Below are 13,607 nucleotides of genomic sequence, written 5' to 3' on the forward strand. Positions count from 1 at the left end.
TAAGTTGAAAATAGGTTCATAAATGTGTTCGCAAATCAAAAAATACGAGGTTAGCCTACAGGATTTTTAGATTCAGAGAAGTTTTTGCTGAAGACTTCTGCAATAGAGAAATTGCGCCTAAAAATTCCGAATATGAATTATATATTTTAAGTAAAATAAAAAAAAAATTTAAATAGTATTTTTTTTTGAAAATTACGTGTAATTTTGGGGAGCTATAAAATCGGAACGTTTAAAGATATTATCATTATTTTTTCATAGTTTATAGATAAAATGGTGCTTCAGTTAATAAAAATAGGAAATGTATCAATATGTTGCAAAATGCGTTCCAATTGGCCAAAATAAAGTACAAACCTCTTGAAACTAAGATTTTTTGAAAACTAGCCATTTCTCACACGTTTATGGCTAGGATGGATGTAGAAACCTGTTGCAGTTAGTAAGCAGACGTGTGGGGCTATACGAAAATGTTAAGAACTTGGGAATCGCTGCTTTGCGATGTGAGAAATTTAAGGAAAAAAATTATTTTTTGTCTAAAAACATAAAAACGAAAATAACACCTACTGGAAGAAAAACAAGTAAAAATGTGTTATGTTCGGCCGTGCCGAACTTTGTATACCCAAAACCATGGATAAATTAACCATCCTCTCTTATAACGATTTCACTGCCATATCCATAGTAATATGCAAATGAGTAGACATGGGATTCTACCCATACGGTGGTATCTATTGGGTATTTACCCAATACGTTGGTATCTATTGGGTATTTACTCAATAAAAACCTTTTTCGGCTATTTATTTGGGCGTTTATAAAATTTCAGATAGTATGGTGACTGAAAACATTTTGTAAAACTTTTTTATAATTTCTTATTCTTTGTACATAAAACTGACCTTCGGATCTCATAAAATAGGAATTTAGTTATGCAATATATAGCCGCTGTTTAGTCCGATCTGCAGACATAAAGTGTGGAGACAATAAATTGGTTATTTTTTATCCGATTTCGATAATTTCCCATTCCTGTGAAGTGTGGTCAAGATGGGACCATATTTGGATATAGCTGCCGTATAGACCGACCGCCCGATGTCGTGATATGGGGTATTAAGGTCATAAAAGATTCATTTATTACCCGATTTCGATGAAATTTTTGTCGAATGTTGTCCAGATCGGACCATATCTGGATATGGCTGCCATATAGACCGATTTCCCGATATAGAATGTTGAACCCAAGAGAGGAGCGTTTTTCATCGGATTTCGATAGAATGTGGCACAGAAAGAGTTCCCTACCCCTTTTTGTTGAATCTTGCTTAGATCGGACCATATGAAGATATAACTGCCATAAAGACCGATCTTCCGATAAAGAGTGTTGAGCCCATAAAAAGGACGTTTTTTATCCGATTACGTTGAAATATGGCGCAGTGAGGTCATATCTGGACCACATTTGACAGGAATAATTTGGGTTTTACCAAAACTTACTTTATCAAATTTCATCGAAATCGGATCAAACTTGCTCCTTTTATAGGCTCAACACTCTATAACTGCCTATATGACAGCTATATCTAATTATGCTCCGATCTGGACAAAATTCAACAAAAAGGTGTTGAGGCTTACCAAAACTCACTATGCCAAATTTCGTCGAAATCATATAAGAAATGCTGCTTTTATGGGCTCAACACTCTATTTCGTGAGATCGGTCTAAATATGGTTCGATTTGGACTACTGGACCACATTCAACAAATGAATGTAGGGGTCTACCAAAACCCACTGTGCCAAATTTTATAGAAATTGTGTGAAAAATGCTCCTTTTATAGACTCAAAACACTACATCGGTAGATCGGTCTATATATCCGATCTGGTCCCCACTTCACAAGAAAGGGTAGGGCTCTACCAGAACTCACTGTGTCAATTCATTGAAATCGGGCAATAAATGGATTTTTTATGGTCTTAATACCCTATACCGTGAGACCAGCCGGTCGGTCCATAGGGCAAATATGGTCCGATCTGACCATACTCAGATGTGATCACGGAAGACTAAAACCAGCTCACTGTTTTATGGTTCATCGAAATCGGGTTATAAATGCAGTTTTTATGGCCTCAAGACCCTTAATCGGCAGATCGCTTTATATGGCAGCTATATCTGAATATAGACCGATCTGAACCATATGCTGGTCGGATAGCAGCAGGCTTTAATCTACTCACTCTTTCAAATTTCAGCGAAATCGGATAATAAATGCAGCTTTTATGGGCCAAAAACTTAATCAGACCTTAATCAGCAGATCGGTCTAATCTAAACTTCGCAGGAACGGGACGGGGTCTATCAGAACACACTGTGACAAATTTCATCGAGATTGGAAGAAAAGTTACCAATTTATCGCCTAATGACTTTAAGTCTGGAGATTGGTCTATATAGCGTCTATATGTAATTAAATTGTGATTTTTTGATATCAGAAGGCCGGGATAATTTTCAAAGAATACGAAATCATCAAAAATTGTTTGAAAACTGTTTTTTTTTTCATCCAAGATATCTGCAAAATTATAAATACCCAGTTTTTGGTATATATGGGTAAATACCCGGGTGTTTACCCAATTTACTCAATTCTATGGGTATTCACCCATGGCCTGGATCATATATGATTCAGTTCCCGAGAACTCTTTATACAAGTCCGAGTTTCAGCGAAATCGGGCAACAAATCCGCTTTGTATGGGATTAAGACCCTTAATAGGAATATCGGTTTATATGGCAGCTATATCTTAATATAGTCTGATCTTGATCATATGCTGGTCGGATGGCGGGAGGTTGCGCATAGAAGAAATACGAGGCTGTGCAAAATTTCAACTCAATATCTCAATTCTTAAAAACTATTGCCGGATTTCAACTGACGGAGACACGGACGGGCAGACACATGGACATCGTTAAATCGTTTAGAATGTTACGACGATCAGAAATATCTCTACTTTCTAGGGTATCGATGTGTTGCAAATGGAATGACTAAATTCCCCTTGGAGGGAATGAAACGTTATGAAGGGAATAATGATATTCCATTTTTTAGAAAAATATTGATTTTTTCGAAAAATCGAGCGAATAACTTTTAATAGGAACTTTAATACGAGTTATTCATAAATTGTTAGAGACGTACTAAACTTTTCAGCATGTTTTACAAGCTCTATCTTTTAAAAAATAGAAACAAGCTGATCGGGCTGTAAATGGCTGTTTGCCAAACAATTAAAAATTTGACATGCTCGAGGTGACCACATTTCAAGCCCCATGAAGAAGATCGTGTCCATATCTTTATCCGTTCATAAGTTCCAGAATTATTTCAAGATTTTTTTAATTTGGCAACACTGTGCGATAGGTATCACAGACATGAAGATATGGTTAGTACCGTTAGTTTTAAAACAGAGGCTAACAAAATTGAAACTTTCAGCAAAGTGGATCTAAAAAGGACCGACTTGGGTCGCCCTAATTTTTTTTTTCAATGTTCTTCAGTGAATCAAAAACGCTAAATTTCAACTGCACGAACTTACACGAATTCAATATTTTGATTATTTTGCAAAATATGATTGGTTTATATGGGAGCTATATAAGGTTATATAACGATTTGGACCATACTTGGCGGAGTTCAGTTTATTATACCCACCACCATGGGATGGAAGTATACCAATCTATGCATTCCGTTTGTAACACCTCGAAATATAGATCTGCTATCCCATAAAGTATATATATTCTGGATCGTATCGACTATCTGGGTCGATCTAGCCACTTCCGTCCGCCCGTCTGTCGAAATAGCGGTTGAACGCGTCGCTTGACATTTTGCACAGATACTTCTTATTAATGTAGGACGTTGGAGATTACAAACGGGCCATATCGGTTCAGTTTTGGTTATAGCACCCATATTAACCGATCCCCTGATTTGACTTCTTTAGCCCTTAGAGGCCTTATATTTCATACGAATCGCCTAAAATTTGGCAAAAAAAAGGCTCGAATTATGACTTCTAACATCCATGGTAAATATGATCCGAATCGGTCTATATACAGATATAGCTCCCATATAGACCGATCCCCGGATCTGATTTCTTGAGCCCTTAGAAGCCTTAATTTTCATCCGTTTTGGCTGCAATGTTGTCCAGACCCTATCTTATGATTTACAACATCAGTGCCAAGTTTTATCCGAATCGTTAAATATGGTGATATATTTTAGTCTACAACAACAAATTACCGAACTTTTGTATTTTTCTACCCAACCAGTCATACTAATCTAGTCATTTAGTGTGTAACGCCTCGAAATGTTCGTCTAAGACCGACCGTCTGTCTATGGAAATCACGATAGCGGTCAATATTTAATATTGATGTAGGTCGTTGGGTATTGCAAATGGGCCATATCGGTTCCGATTATGATATAGCTCCTATATAAACCAATGTCCAGATTTGACACCTTTAGCCCCTGGAAGCTGTCCGAAATGTCTAAAATTTTGCATGTAATGTTCTGTACAGTTTTCGAACAACTGTGTCCACTGCGGTCCAAATCGGTCTATAACCTGATATAGCTCCCAGATAAACCAATCACCCGATTTGACTTCTTGGGCCCTTACAAGCCGTTGTTTTGGTCCGATTTGGCTGAAATTTTCCATATAATGTTCTGTTAAGACTTCTAACAAGTGTGCGCAGTACGGTCCGCATAAGTCTGTAACCTGATATAGCTCCCATATAAACCGATCTCCCGATTTGACTTCTTGAGCCCCTGGAAGCCGCAAATTTTGTCCGATCTGGTTGAAATTTTGCATGTGGTGTTCCGTTATGACTTTCAACAACTGGGCAAAGTACGACCCGAATCAATCTGTAACCTGATATAGCTCCCATATAAACCGATCTCCCGATTTGACTTCTTGAGCCCCTGGAAGCCGCAAATTTTGTCCGATCTGGTTGAAATTTTGCATGTGGTGTTCCGTTATGACTTCCAACTACTGTGCCAAGTACGGTTTAATCCGGTCTATAACCTGATATAGCTCCCATATGAACCGATCTCCCGATTTGACTCCTTACGTCCTTACAATGCGCATTTTTTGGTTTAAATCGGCCCAAAACCTGATATAACTCCCATAAACCAAGTTGTGAAAAACAAGCATTCGTGTATCAACAAGTAGAAGCGTGCTAAGTTCGGATGGGCCCAATTTCAGCTAAATCGGGTAATAATTACGCCATCTAGAGGCTCAAGAAGTATAATCGGCAGATCGGTTTATATGGGAGCTATATCGGGTTATGAACCGATTTGGACCATAGTTAGCAGATTTATTTGAAGTCATAACAAAACACTTCATGCAAAAATTCAGCCAAGTCGGATAATAACTGCGCCCTCTAGCGGCTCAAGAAGTCAAGTTCCGAAATTTGTTTATATGGGAGCTATATCAGGTTATGAACCGATTGGAACCATACTTGGCACAGTTGTTGATGGTCAAATCAAAACATTTCACTCAAAATTTCAGCCAAATCGGATAATAACTGCGCCCTCCAGCCGCTGAAGGAGTCAAGTTCCAAGATCGGTTTATATGGGTGGTTATGAACCGATTTGGAGTGTTTCGTTAAATTAAAGCATTTGGTGCAAAATTTCAGCCAAATTGGATAAGAATTGCGTCTTCTAGAGGCCGAAGAAGTCAAGATCCGATATCGTTTTATATGGCAGCTATACCATAACGTGGACCGATTTGGCCCATTTACAATCCCAACCAACCTGTATTTGTGAAGAATTGCAATCCTTTAGCTTTACTCCTTCGGAAGTTAGCGACCTTGCAACAGACAGACGGACGGACGGACAGACGGACTGGCATGGCTAAATCGATTTAGGATGTCAGGACGATATATATTCCTGATATATATACTTTTTTGGGTCTCAAATTAATACTTCGATATGTATACGTCCCCATCCTATTGTGTAGGGTATGAATATGGACATTTTACCTCTGAAAGTGGTCATTGGGCCCATCGTGTGCTGTTACAAGCTGAATATATCATCCTTAGCCAGTCTATCGGACGCAGCTTGCAATTCAGCCGGTGATACATCCATCCTCAGTGCCTGGCTACTTAAAGAAGTCGAAACTTTTTATAACCCAAAGCATTTTCGACTCAGACACAATTTCCCCAACAACTTCTGGCGAATGCAAATCAATGACAACCTGCTTGCTTATGGCAAGAGTTCTCTGTTTTCCTCAAAGAGGTATCTTAAATATTAACGCTGGTGAACTTCGCACTGACGCACTTCTACTTATTTGAACTGTTGCTTCCATATGCAATAGGCTTTCTTTGTTTTCCTCAAAGAGGTATCTTAAATATTAACGCTGGTAAACTTGACGCACTTCTACTTATTTGAACTGTTGCTTCCATATGCAATAGGCTTTCTTTGTTTTCCTCAAAGAGGTATCTTAAATATTAACGCTGGTGAACTTGACGCACTTCTATTTATTTGAACTGTTCCTTCCATATGCAATAGGCTTTCTTTAAAGTGGCTATAGCTTTTATTGACTGTTATTAGATATTCTGAGCCTTTACTAGTGCGTCTACATAGCAAATGGCTATTGCATATATTTTATAAAAATTGCTTTCGTAGTTTGTCATTGTTTTTATTTGTATATGCACATGCACACGTTTCATTGAAAAGCTGCGCGCAAAATAATCAGCACTTCATTCAATGGGAAAGTACAAAAAGTCAATGAATTTCAACCGAAAAGCGATTTAAATAGAGATATTATAAGAGCAGGTAAATGGCCTTAGAGTTGGTGTTAAGAGTGTCCCTTAAAAAACGTGGAAAACAAAAAAAAAATTATCTTATCAAACATTTTTAATCAGATAACAAAAGAATTTCATTTCAACACTGATCGAAGTAACGAAAACAAAAATTGTAAGCATACCAAATTGACATATACGATTATAGAAAATTCATTTTAAAAGTGACTTCTGGGTAAAAATAATCGATGGGGAAAATGTTGAAGGGATTATAAAGTGCAAATTCGCAGAAAATGTTTACAAGGTGATAAAAAAAAACAATTCATTAATTTGACAAGCTTTTGTATATAATTTTCAAGCACATTGGCAAACCGCAAATACACTGACAAAAATGTTGTCCTAATTTTAAAGATTTGAGCCAAAGATTAGCCAACTTAATTTAAAGATCATCAATTTTCCAACTTTTTAAGGAAACCTTAATTTTGGTGAAAAAAAAAATTCATATTATAAAGGGTTTTTATACCCACCACCGAAGGATGGGGGTATATTCATTTTGTCATTCCGTTTGCAACACATCGAAATATCCATTTCCGACCCTATAAAGTATATATATTCTTGATCAGCGTAAAAATCTAAGACGATCTAGACATGTCCGTCCTGTCCATCTGTCTGTTGATATCACGCTACAGTCTTTAAAAATAGAGATATTGAGCTGAAATTTTCCACAGATTCTTTTTTTGTCCATAAGCAGGTTAAGTTCGAAGATGGGCTATATCGGACTATATCTTGATATAGCCCCCATATAGACCGATCCGCCGATTTAGGGTCTTAGGCCCATAAAAGCCACATTTATTATCCGATTTTGTTGAAATTTGAAGCAGTGAGTTGTGTTAGGGCCTTCGACATCCTTCGTCAATTTGGCTCAGATCGGTCCAGATTTGGATATACCTGCCATATAGACCGATCCTCCGATTTAGGCTCTAAGGCCCATAAAAGCTACATTTATTATCCGATTTCGCTGAAATTTGGAACAGTGAGTTGTCTTAGGCTCTTCGACATCCTTCGTTAAATTGGCCCAGATCGGTTCAGATTTGGATATAGCTGCCATATAGACCGATCCTCCGGTTTAGGGTCTTAGGCCCACAAAAGCCACATTTATTATCCGATTTTGATGAAATTCGGGACAGTGAATTATGTAAGGCCCATCGACATCCTTCGTTAATTTGGCTCAGATCGGTCCAGATTTCGATACAGCTGCCATATAGATCGATCCTCCGATTTATGATGTAAGGCCCATAAAAGCCACATTCATTATCCGATTTTGCTGAAATTTGGGACAGTGAGTTGTGTTAGGCCCTTTGACATATTTCTTCAATTTGGTTCAGATCGGTTCAGATTTGGATATAGCTGCCATATAGACCGATTTCTTGATTTATGGTTTTGGGCCCATAAAATGCTCATTCATTGTACGATGTCGCCGAAATTTGGTATACTTCTGCAATATTGCATAGATCAGTCCAGATTTGGATATAGCTGCCATATAAACCGATATCCAGATTTTAAGTTTTGGGGCCATAAAAGACGCATTTATTGTCCGATGTCGCTGAAATTTGAGACAGTGAGTTTGGTTAGGCTCATCGACGTCCTTCTTCAATTTTGCCCAGATCGGTCCAGATTTGAATATAGCTGCCATATAGACCGATCTCACGATTTAAGGTTTAGGGCCCATAAAAGAGGCATTTATTGTCCGATTTCGCCGAAATTTGGGACAGTGCTTTGTGTTAGGCTCTTTGACATGTTTATGCAACTTGCCGCAAATCGGTCCAGATTTGGATATAGCTGCCATGTAGACCGATATCTCGATTTAATGTCTTGGCCCCATAAAAGGCGCATTTATAATCCGATTTCACTGAAATTTGACACAGTGACTTATGTTCGGCTTTTCGACATCCGTGTCGTATATAGTTCAGATCGGTATGAGGTATATGAGTATAAGGTATAAAATTTTCACCGAATTTTGATGAAAGGTGGTTTACATATATACCCGAGGTGGTGGGTATCCAAAGTTCGGCCCGGCCGAACTTAACGCCTTTTTGCTTGTTTTTCTTTTAGTGGTAGGTTAATAAATCCTCAACTTTTCGTCTTTTTATACCCTACACCACCACCCTGTGGTACAGGGTATTATAAATTTGTGCATTTGTTTGCAACGTTTAGAAGGAGAAGAGCTAGACCCATTGATTGGCTTACCGATTGGCTTAGAATCACCTCCTGATTCGATAAAGCTATGTCCGTCTGTCTGTCCATGTATTCTTGCGATAAAGTTACAGGTTGCATTTATTGTCCGATTGTCATGAAGTCTCTTTTTTGGCCGAGGGACGAACGCTATTGATTTTGAACAAAACCGGCTCAGATTTAGATATAGCTTCCATATATATCTTTCATCCGATATGGTCTTTTAAGGCTGTAGAGGCCACAATTTTGGTCCGATCTTTAAATTTGGCTTGAGGTGCTTTTTTGGACGTCTTTATATGTATGCAAAATTTCCTAAAATTCGGCTCAGATTTAGATATAGCTGCCATATATATATCTTTCATCCGATATGGTCTTTTAAGGCTGTAGAAGCCACAATTTTGGCCCGACCTTTACAAAATATGACATGGGGTGTGTTATTCAACGTCCTCATATTTGTGCAAAATTTCGTCAAAATCGGTCCAGATTTAGATTTAGCTCCCATATCTAACTTTCATCCGATATGGAATTGTATGGCAGCCACAATTTTACAAAATTTTACACGAAGAGATTTCTTTAAAGTTTCAATACGACTGCAATATTTCATAAAAATCTGTTCAGATTTAGATATAGCACCGATAGCACAATTTAGATATATCTTTTATCCGATATGGAGTTTTAAGGCTGCAGCAGCCACAATTTTAGTCCGATCTTTACCAAATTTGGCATGAGGTGCTTTATTAGACGTCTTCATATGTGTGCAAAATCTGATAAAAATCTGTTTAGATTTAGATATACCTCCCATATATATCTTTCATCCGATTTGGACTTTAAAGGCTATAGTAGGCACAATCTTGGCCCGATTTCTACAAAATTTCAGCATGACTTGTTTTATTTAAAGTCCCAATGCGAGCGCAAAGTGTCATAAAAATCGGTCAAGATTAAGACATAGCTCCCATGTACATCTTTTAACCGATATGTTCTTTTTAGGCTGTAGAAGGCACTATTTTAGTCCGATCTTAACAAGATGTAGTACGGGTTGTTTTATTTCGCCATAAAATTCGGTTTAGATTTAGATATTGGTCCCGGATATATCTTTTATCCGAAATAGACTTAGCCTGTAGAAACCACAATTTTTGTCCGATTTTGCATGAGACGTTTTATTTGACGTTCCAATACATGCGCAAAATTTCATTATAATCGGTAAAATGAAATTTTGCGCACGGTATATGTATACATTTTATCCGATATGGACTTTTAAGACAGTAAAAGCCACAATTTTGGTCACATCTCTATAATATAGGGCGTGAGATGGTCTATTTGACGACTATTCATCGTCTATTTATCAACATTGGCACAGGATTTGATAAAACTCCCATATAATCTTTTATCCGATATGGCCTTTTAAGGATGTGGAAATCTAAATTTGTTGTCCTATCGTAGGAAAATCTTACAAGGTTATATTTGATATTTCAATAGGTATCCAAATTAAAGTCCGACTAGATTTCGATATATGTTCTACATATAACAAGTACTACGTACATCAGGTGGTGTAGGATAATATATATACATTTAAAATATAAAAATCTTAAATGAAGGTCAAAATATCATTGAAATTTAGGAAACTGACCTTGGGCCAAGTAAACAGTGAACCGTAATTAAAGACGCAAAATAGCCTTACAAAAAGGAGGGTCTTTAAATGCTTAATTTTTATACCCACCACCGACGGATGGGGGTATATTCATTTTGTCATTCCGTTTGCAACATATCGGAATATCCATTTCCGATCCCATAAAGTATTTATATTCTTGATCAGCGTAAAAATCTAAGACGATCTAGACATGTCCGTCCGTCTGGTCGTCTGTCTGTTGAAATCATGCTGCAGTCTTCAAAAATAGAGGTATTGAGCTGAAACTTTGCACAGATTCTTTTTTTGTCCATAAGCAGGTTAAGTTCGAAGATGGGCTATATCGGACTATATCTTGATTTAGCTCGCATATAGACCGATCCGCCGATTTAAGGTTTTAGGCCCATAAAAGCCACATTTATTATCCGATTTTGCTGAAATTCGGGACAGTGAGTTGTCTTAGGCCCTTCGACATTTTCCGTCAATATGGCTCAGATCGTTTCAGATTTGGATATAGCTGCCATATAGAACGATCCTCCGATTTAGGGTCTTAGGCCCATAAAAGCCACATTTATTATCCGATTTTGCTGAAATTCGGGACAGTGAGTTGTGCTTGTCCCCTCGACATCCTCCGTCAATTTGGCTTAGATCGTTTCAGATTTGGATATAGCTGCCATATAGACCGATCCGCCGATTTAGGATCTTAGGCGAATAAAAGCCACATTTATTATCCGATTTTGCTGAAATTTGGGACAGTGAGTTGTGTAAGGCCCTTCGACATCCTTCGTTAATTTGGCTCAGATCGGTTCAGATTTGGATATAGCTGCCATATAGACCGATCCTCCGATTTAGGGTCTTAGGCCCATAAAAGCCACATTTATTATCCGATTTTGCTGAAATTTGGGACAGTGAGTTGTGTAAGGCCCTTCGACAACCTTCGTTAATTTGGCTCAGATCGGTTCAGATTTGGATATAGCTGCCATATAGACCGATCCTCCGATTTAGGGTCTTTGGCCCATAAAAGCCAGATTTATTATCCGATTTTGCTGAAATTCGGGACAGTGAGTTGTCGTAGGCCCTCCGACATCTTCTATCAATATGGCTTAGATCGTTTCAGATTTGGATATAGCTGCCATATAGACCGATCCTCCGATTTAGGGTCTTAGGCCCATAAAAGCCACATTTATTATCCGATTTTGCTGAAATTGGGGACAGTGAGTTGTGTAAGGCCCTTCGACATCCTCCGTCAAGTTGGCCCAGATCGGTTCAGATTTGGATATAGCTGCCATGTAGACCGATCCTCCGATTTAGGGTCTTAGGCCCATAAAAGCCACATTTATTATCCGATTTTGCTGAAATTTCTTGGTTTAGGTTTTAGGCCATAAAAATCGCATTTATTGTCCGATGTTGCCGAAATTTAGGACAAAGAGTTAAATTAAGCCCCTCCACATATTTCTGCAAGTTGGTCTAGATCGATGAAGATTTGCATATAGCTGCCATAAAAACCGATCTCTCGATTTAAAGTCTTGGCCCCATAAAAGGCGCATTTTTAATCCGATTGCACTGAAATTTGACACACTGACTTATGTTATGCTGTTCGACATCCGTATGGTATATAGTTCAGATCGGTTTATTTTTAGATATAACTACTAAAAAGACCAATATTTTGTTATATACAATTGAACAATAACTTTTACTTATTAGTATCTGGTCCAAATCGGAACATATATTGATACAGCTGCTATGGGGCATAAGGTATGAATTTTGCACCGGATTTTGAGGAAAGGTGGTTCACATATATATCCGAGGTGGTGGGTATCCAAAGTTCGGCCCGGCCGAAGTTAACGCCTTTTTACTTGTTTTAGGTTAATATGCTAAGTTTAAAAAATCAATTTTTCAAAAAATATTAAAAATGGGACAGTCATCTATGAAGTTGAATAAGAATCAATCGGCGATCGAAACTAAACTTAAAGACAACATCTTTATTTTTGGTTCATTGGCTCATTTTCATTGCTTAAATCCTACGAATAAGGAAAACTCTTGAATTATGTTCTTTTTCTCGCCTCGTATATTAAAGCCTTCACTAGGTTCATATGGACAAAGCCATGATCTTTTAGATTATGTAAAGTTTTCCTAAAAACCATTTACAACTAATTTTTCTCTATGCGAGGGTCAATTTTGGTAGTTCACACTTTAAATGACAACTCCTCCTAAAGTATTCCCCTTAGATATAAATCATCATAATCTTGAAAATCCGAGTCAGGCTTAAATGCAGTTCAATTGGGGATTTCCATAAGGAATTGTAAAGGAAATGCTTACCTGTGCTAAGGGCTTGGGCTAAAGCCCAACCCAAAAAAAAAAAAAAAAAAAAAAAACAAGTAAAAGCCTGCTAAGTGATCTGGTGTCTTGACTTCTCGAGCCTCTAGAGGGCGCAATTTCAATCCGATTTGGCTGACATTTTGCATGAAGTGTTTTGTTATGACTTCCAACAACTTTGTCAAATATGGTTCAAATCAGTTCATAACCTGATATAGCGGCCATATAAAACGATCTGGAATCTTGACTTCTTGAGCCTATAGAAGACGCAGTGACTATCCGATTTGGCTGAACAACCACTTCTCCCTTGACCTCTAACATACGTTTTAAGTATTGTCTGAATCGGTCTATAGCCTCATACAACTCCCCTATAAACCGAATGACCTATTTTTCTTCTTGAGTACTTAAAGGGCGCAATTCTTATTCAATTTTGTTGAAATTTTGCACAATGACTTATACTAAGCCATCTTGCATTCAAATAAATTAGCATAGCAAATCTTTTCTTGTATCCTTTGTTTGCCTAAAAAGAGATACCGGGAAAAGAACTCGACAAATGCGATCCATGGTGTAGGGTAAAAAAGATTCGGCCCGGCCGAACTTAGCACGCTTTTACTTGTTATACCCTCCACCATAAGATGGGGGGTATACTAATTTCGTCATTCTGTTTGTAACTACTCGAAATATTCGTCTGAGACCCCATAAAGTATATATATTCTTGATCGTCGTGAA

At 37.7% G+C, this 13,607-nt stretch overlaps 1 protein-coding gene across 5 annotated transcripts in view; it reads left to right on the top strand.

Annotated features, from left to right (window-relative positions):
* Window positions 1–13,607, top strand: part of LOC106094656 (putative phosphatidate phosphatase) — a 162,958-nt gene that overhangs the window by 145,624 nt on the left and 3,727 nt on the right. The window lies entirely within an intron of this gene.

Source organism: Stomoxys calcitrans, chromosome 1 (assembly GCF_963082655.1).
Source record: "Stomoxys calcitrans chromosome 1, idStoCalc2.1, whole genome shotgun sequence".
Taxonomy (NCBI): domain Eukaryota; kingdom Metazoa; phylum Arthropoda; class Insecta; order Diptera; family Muscidae; genus Stomoxys; species Stomoxys calcitrans.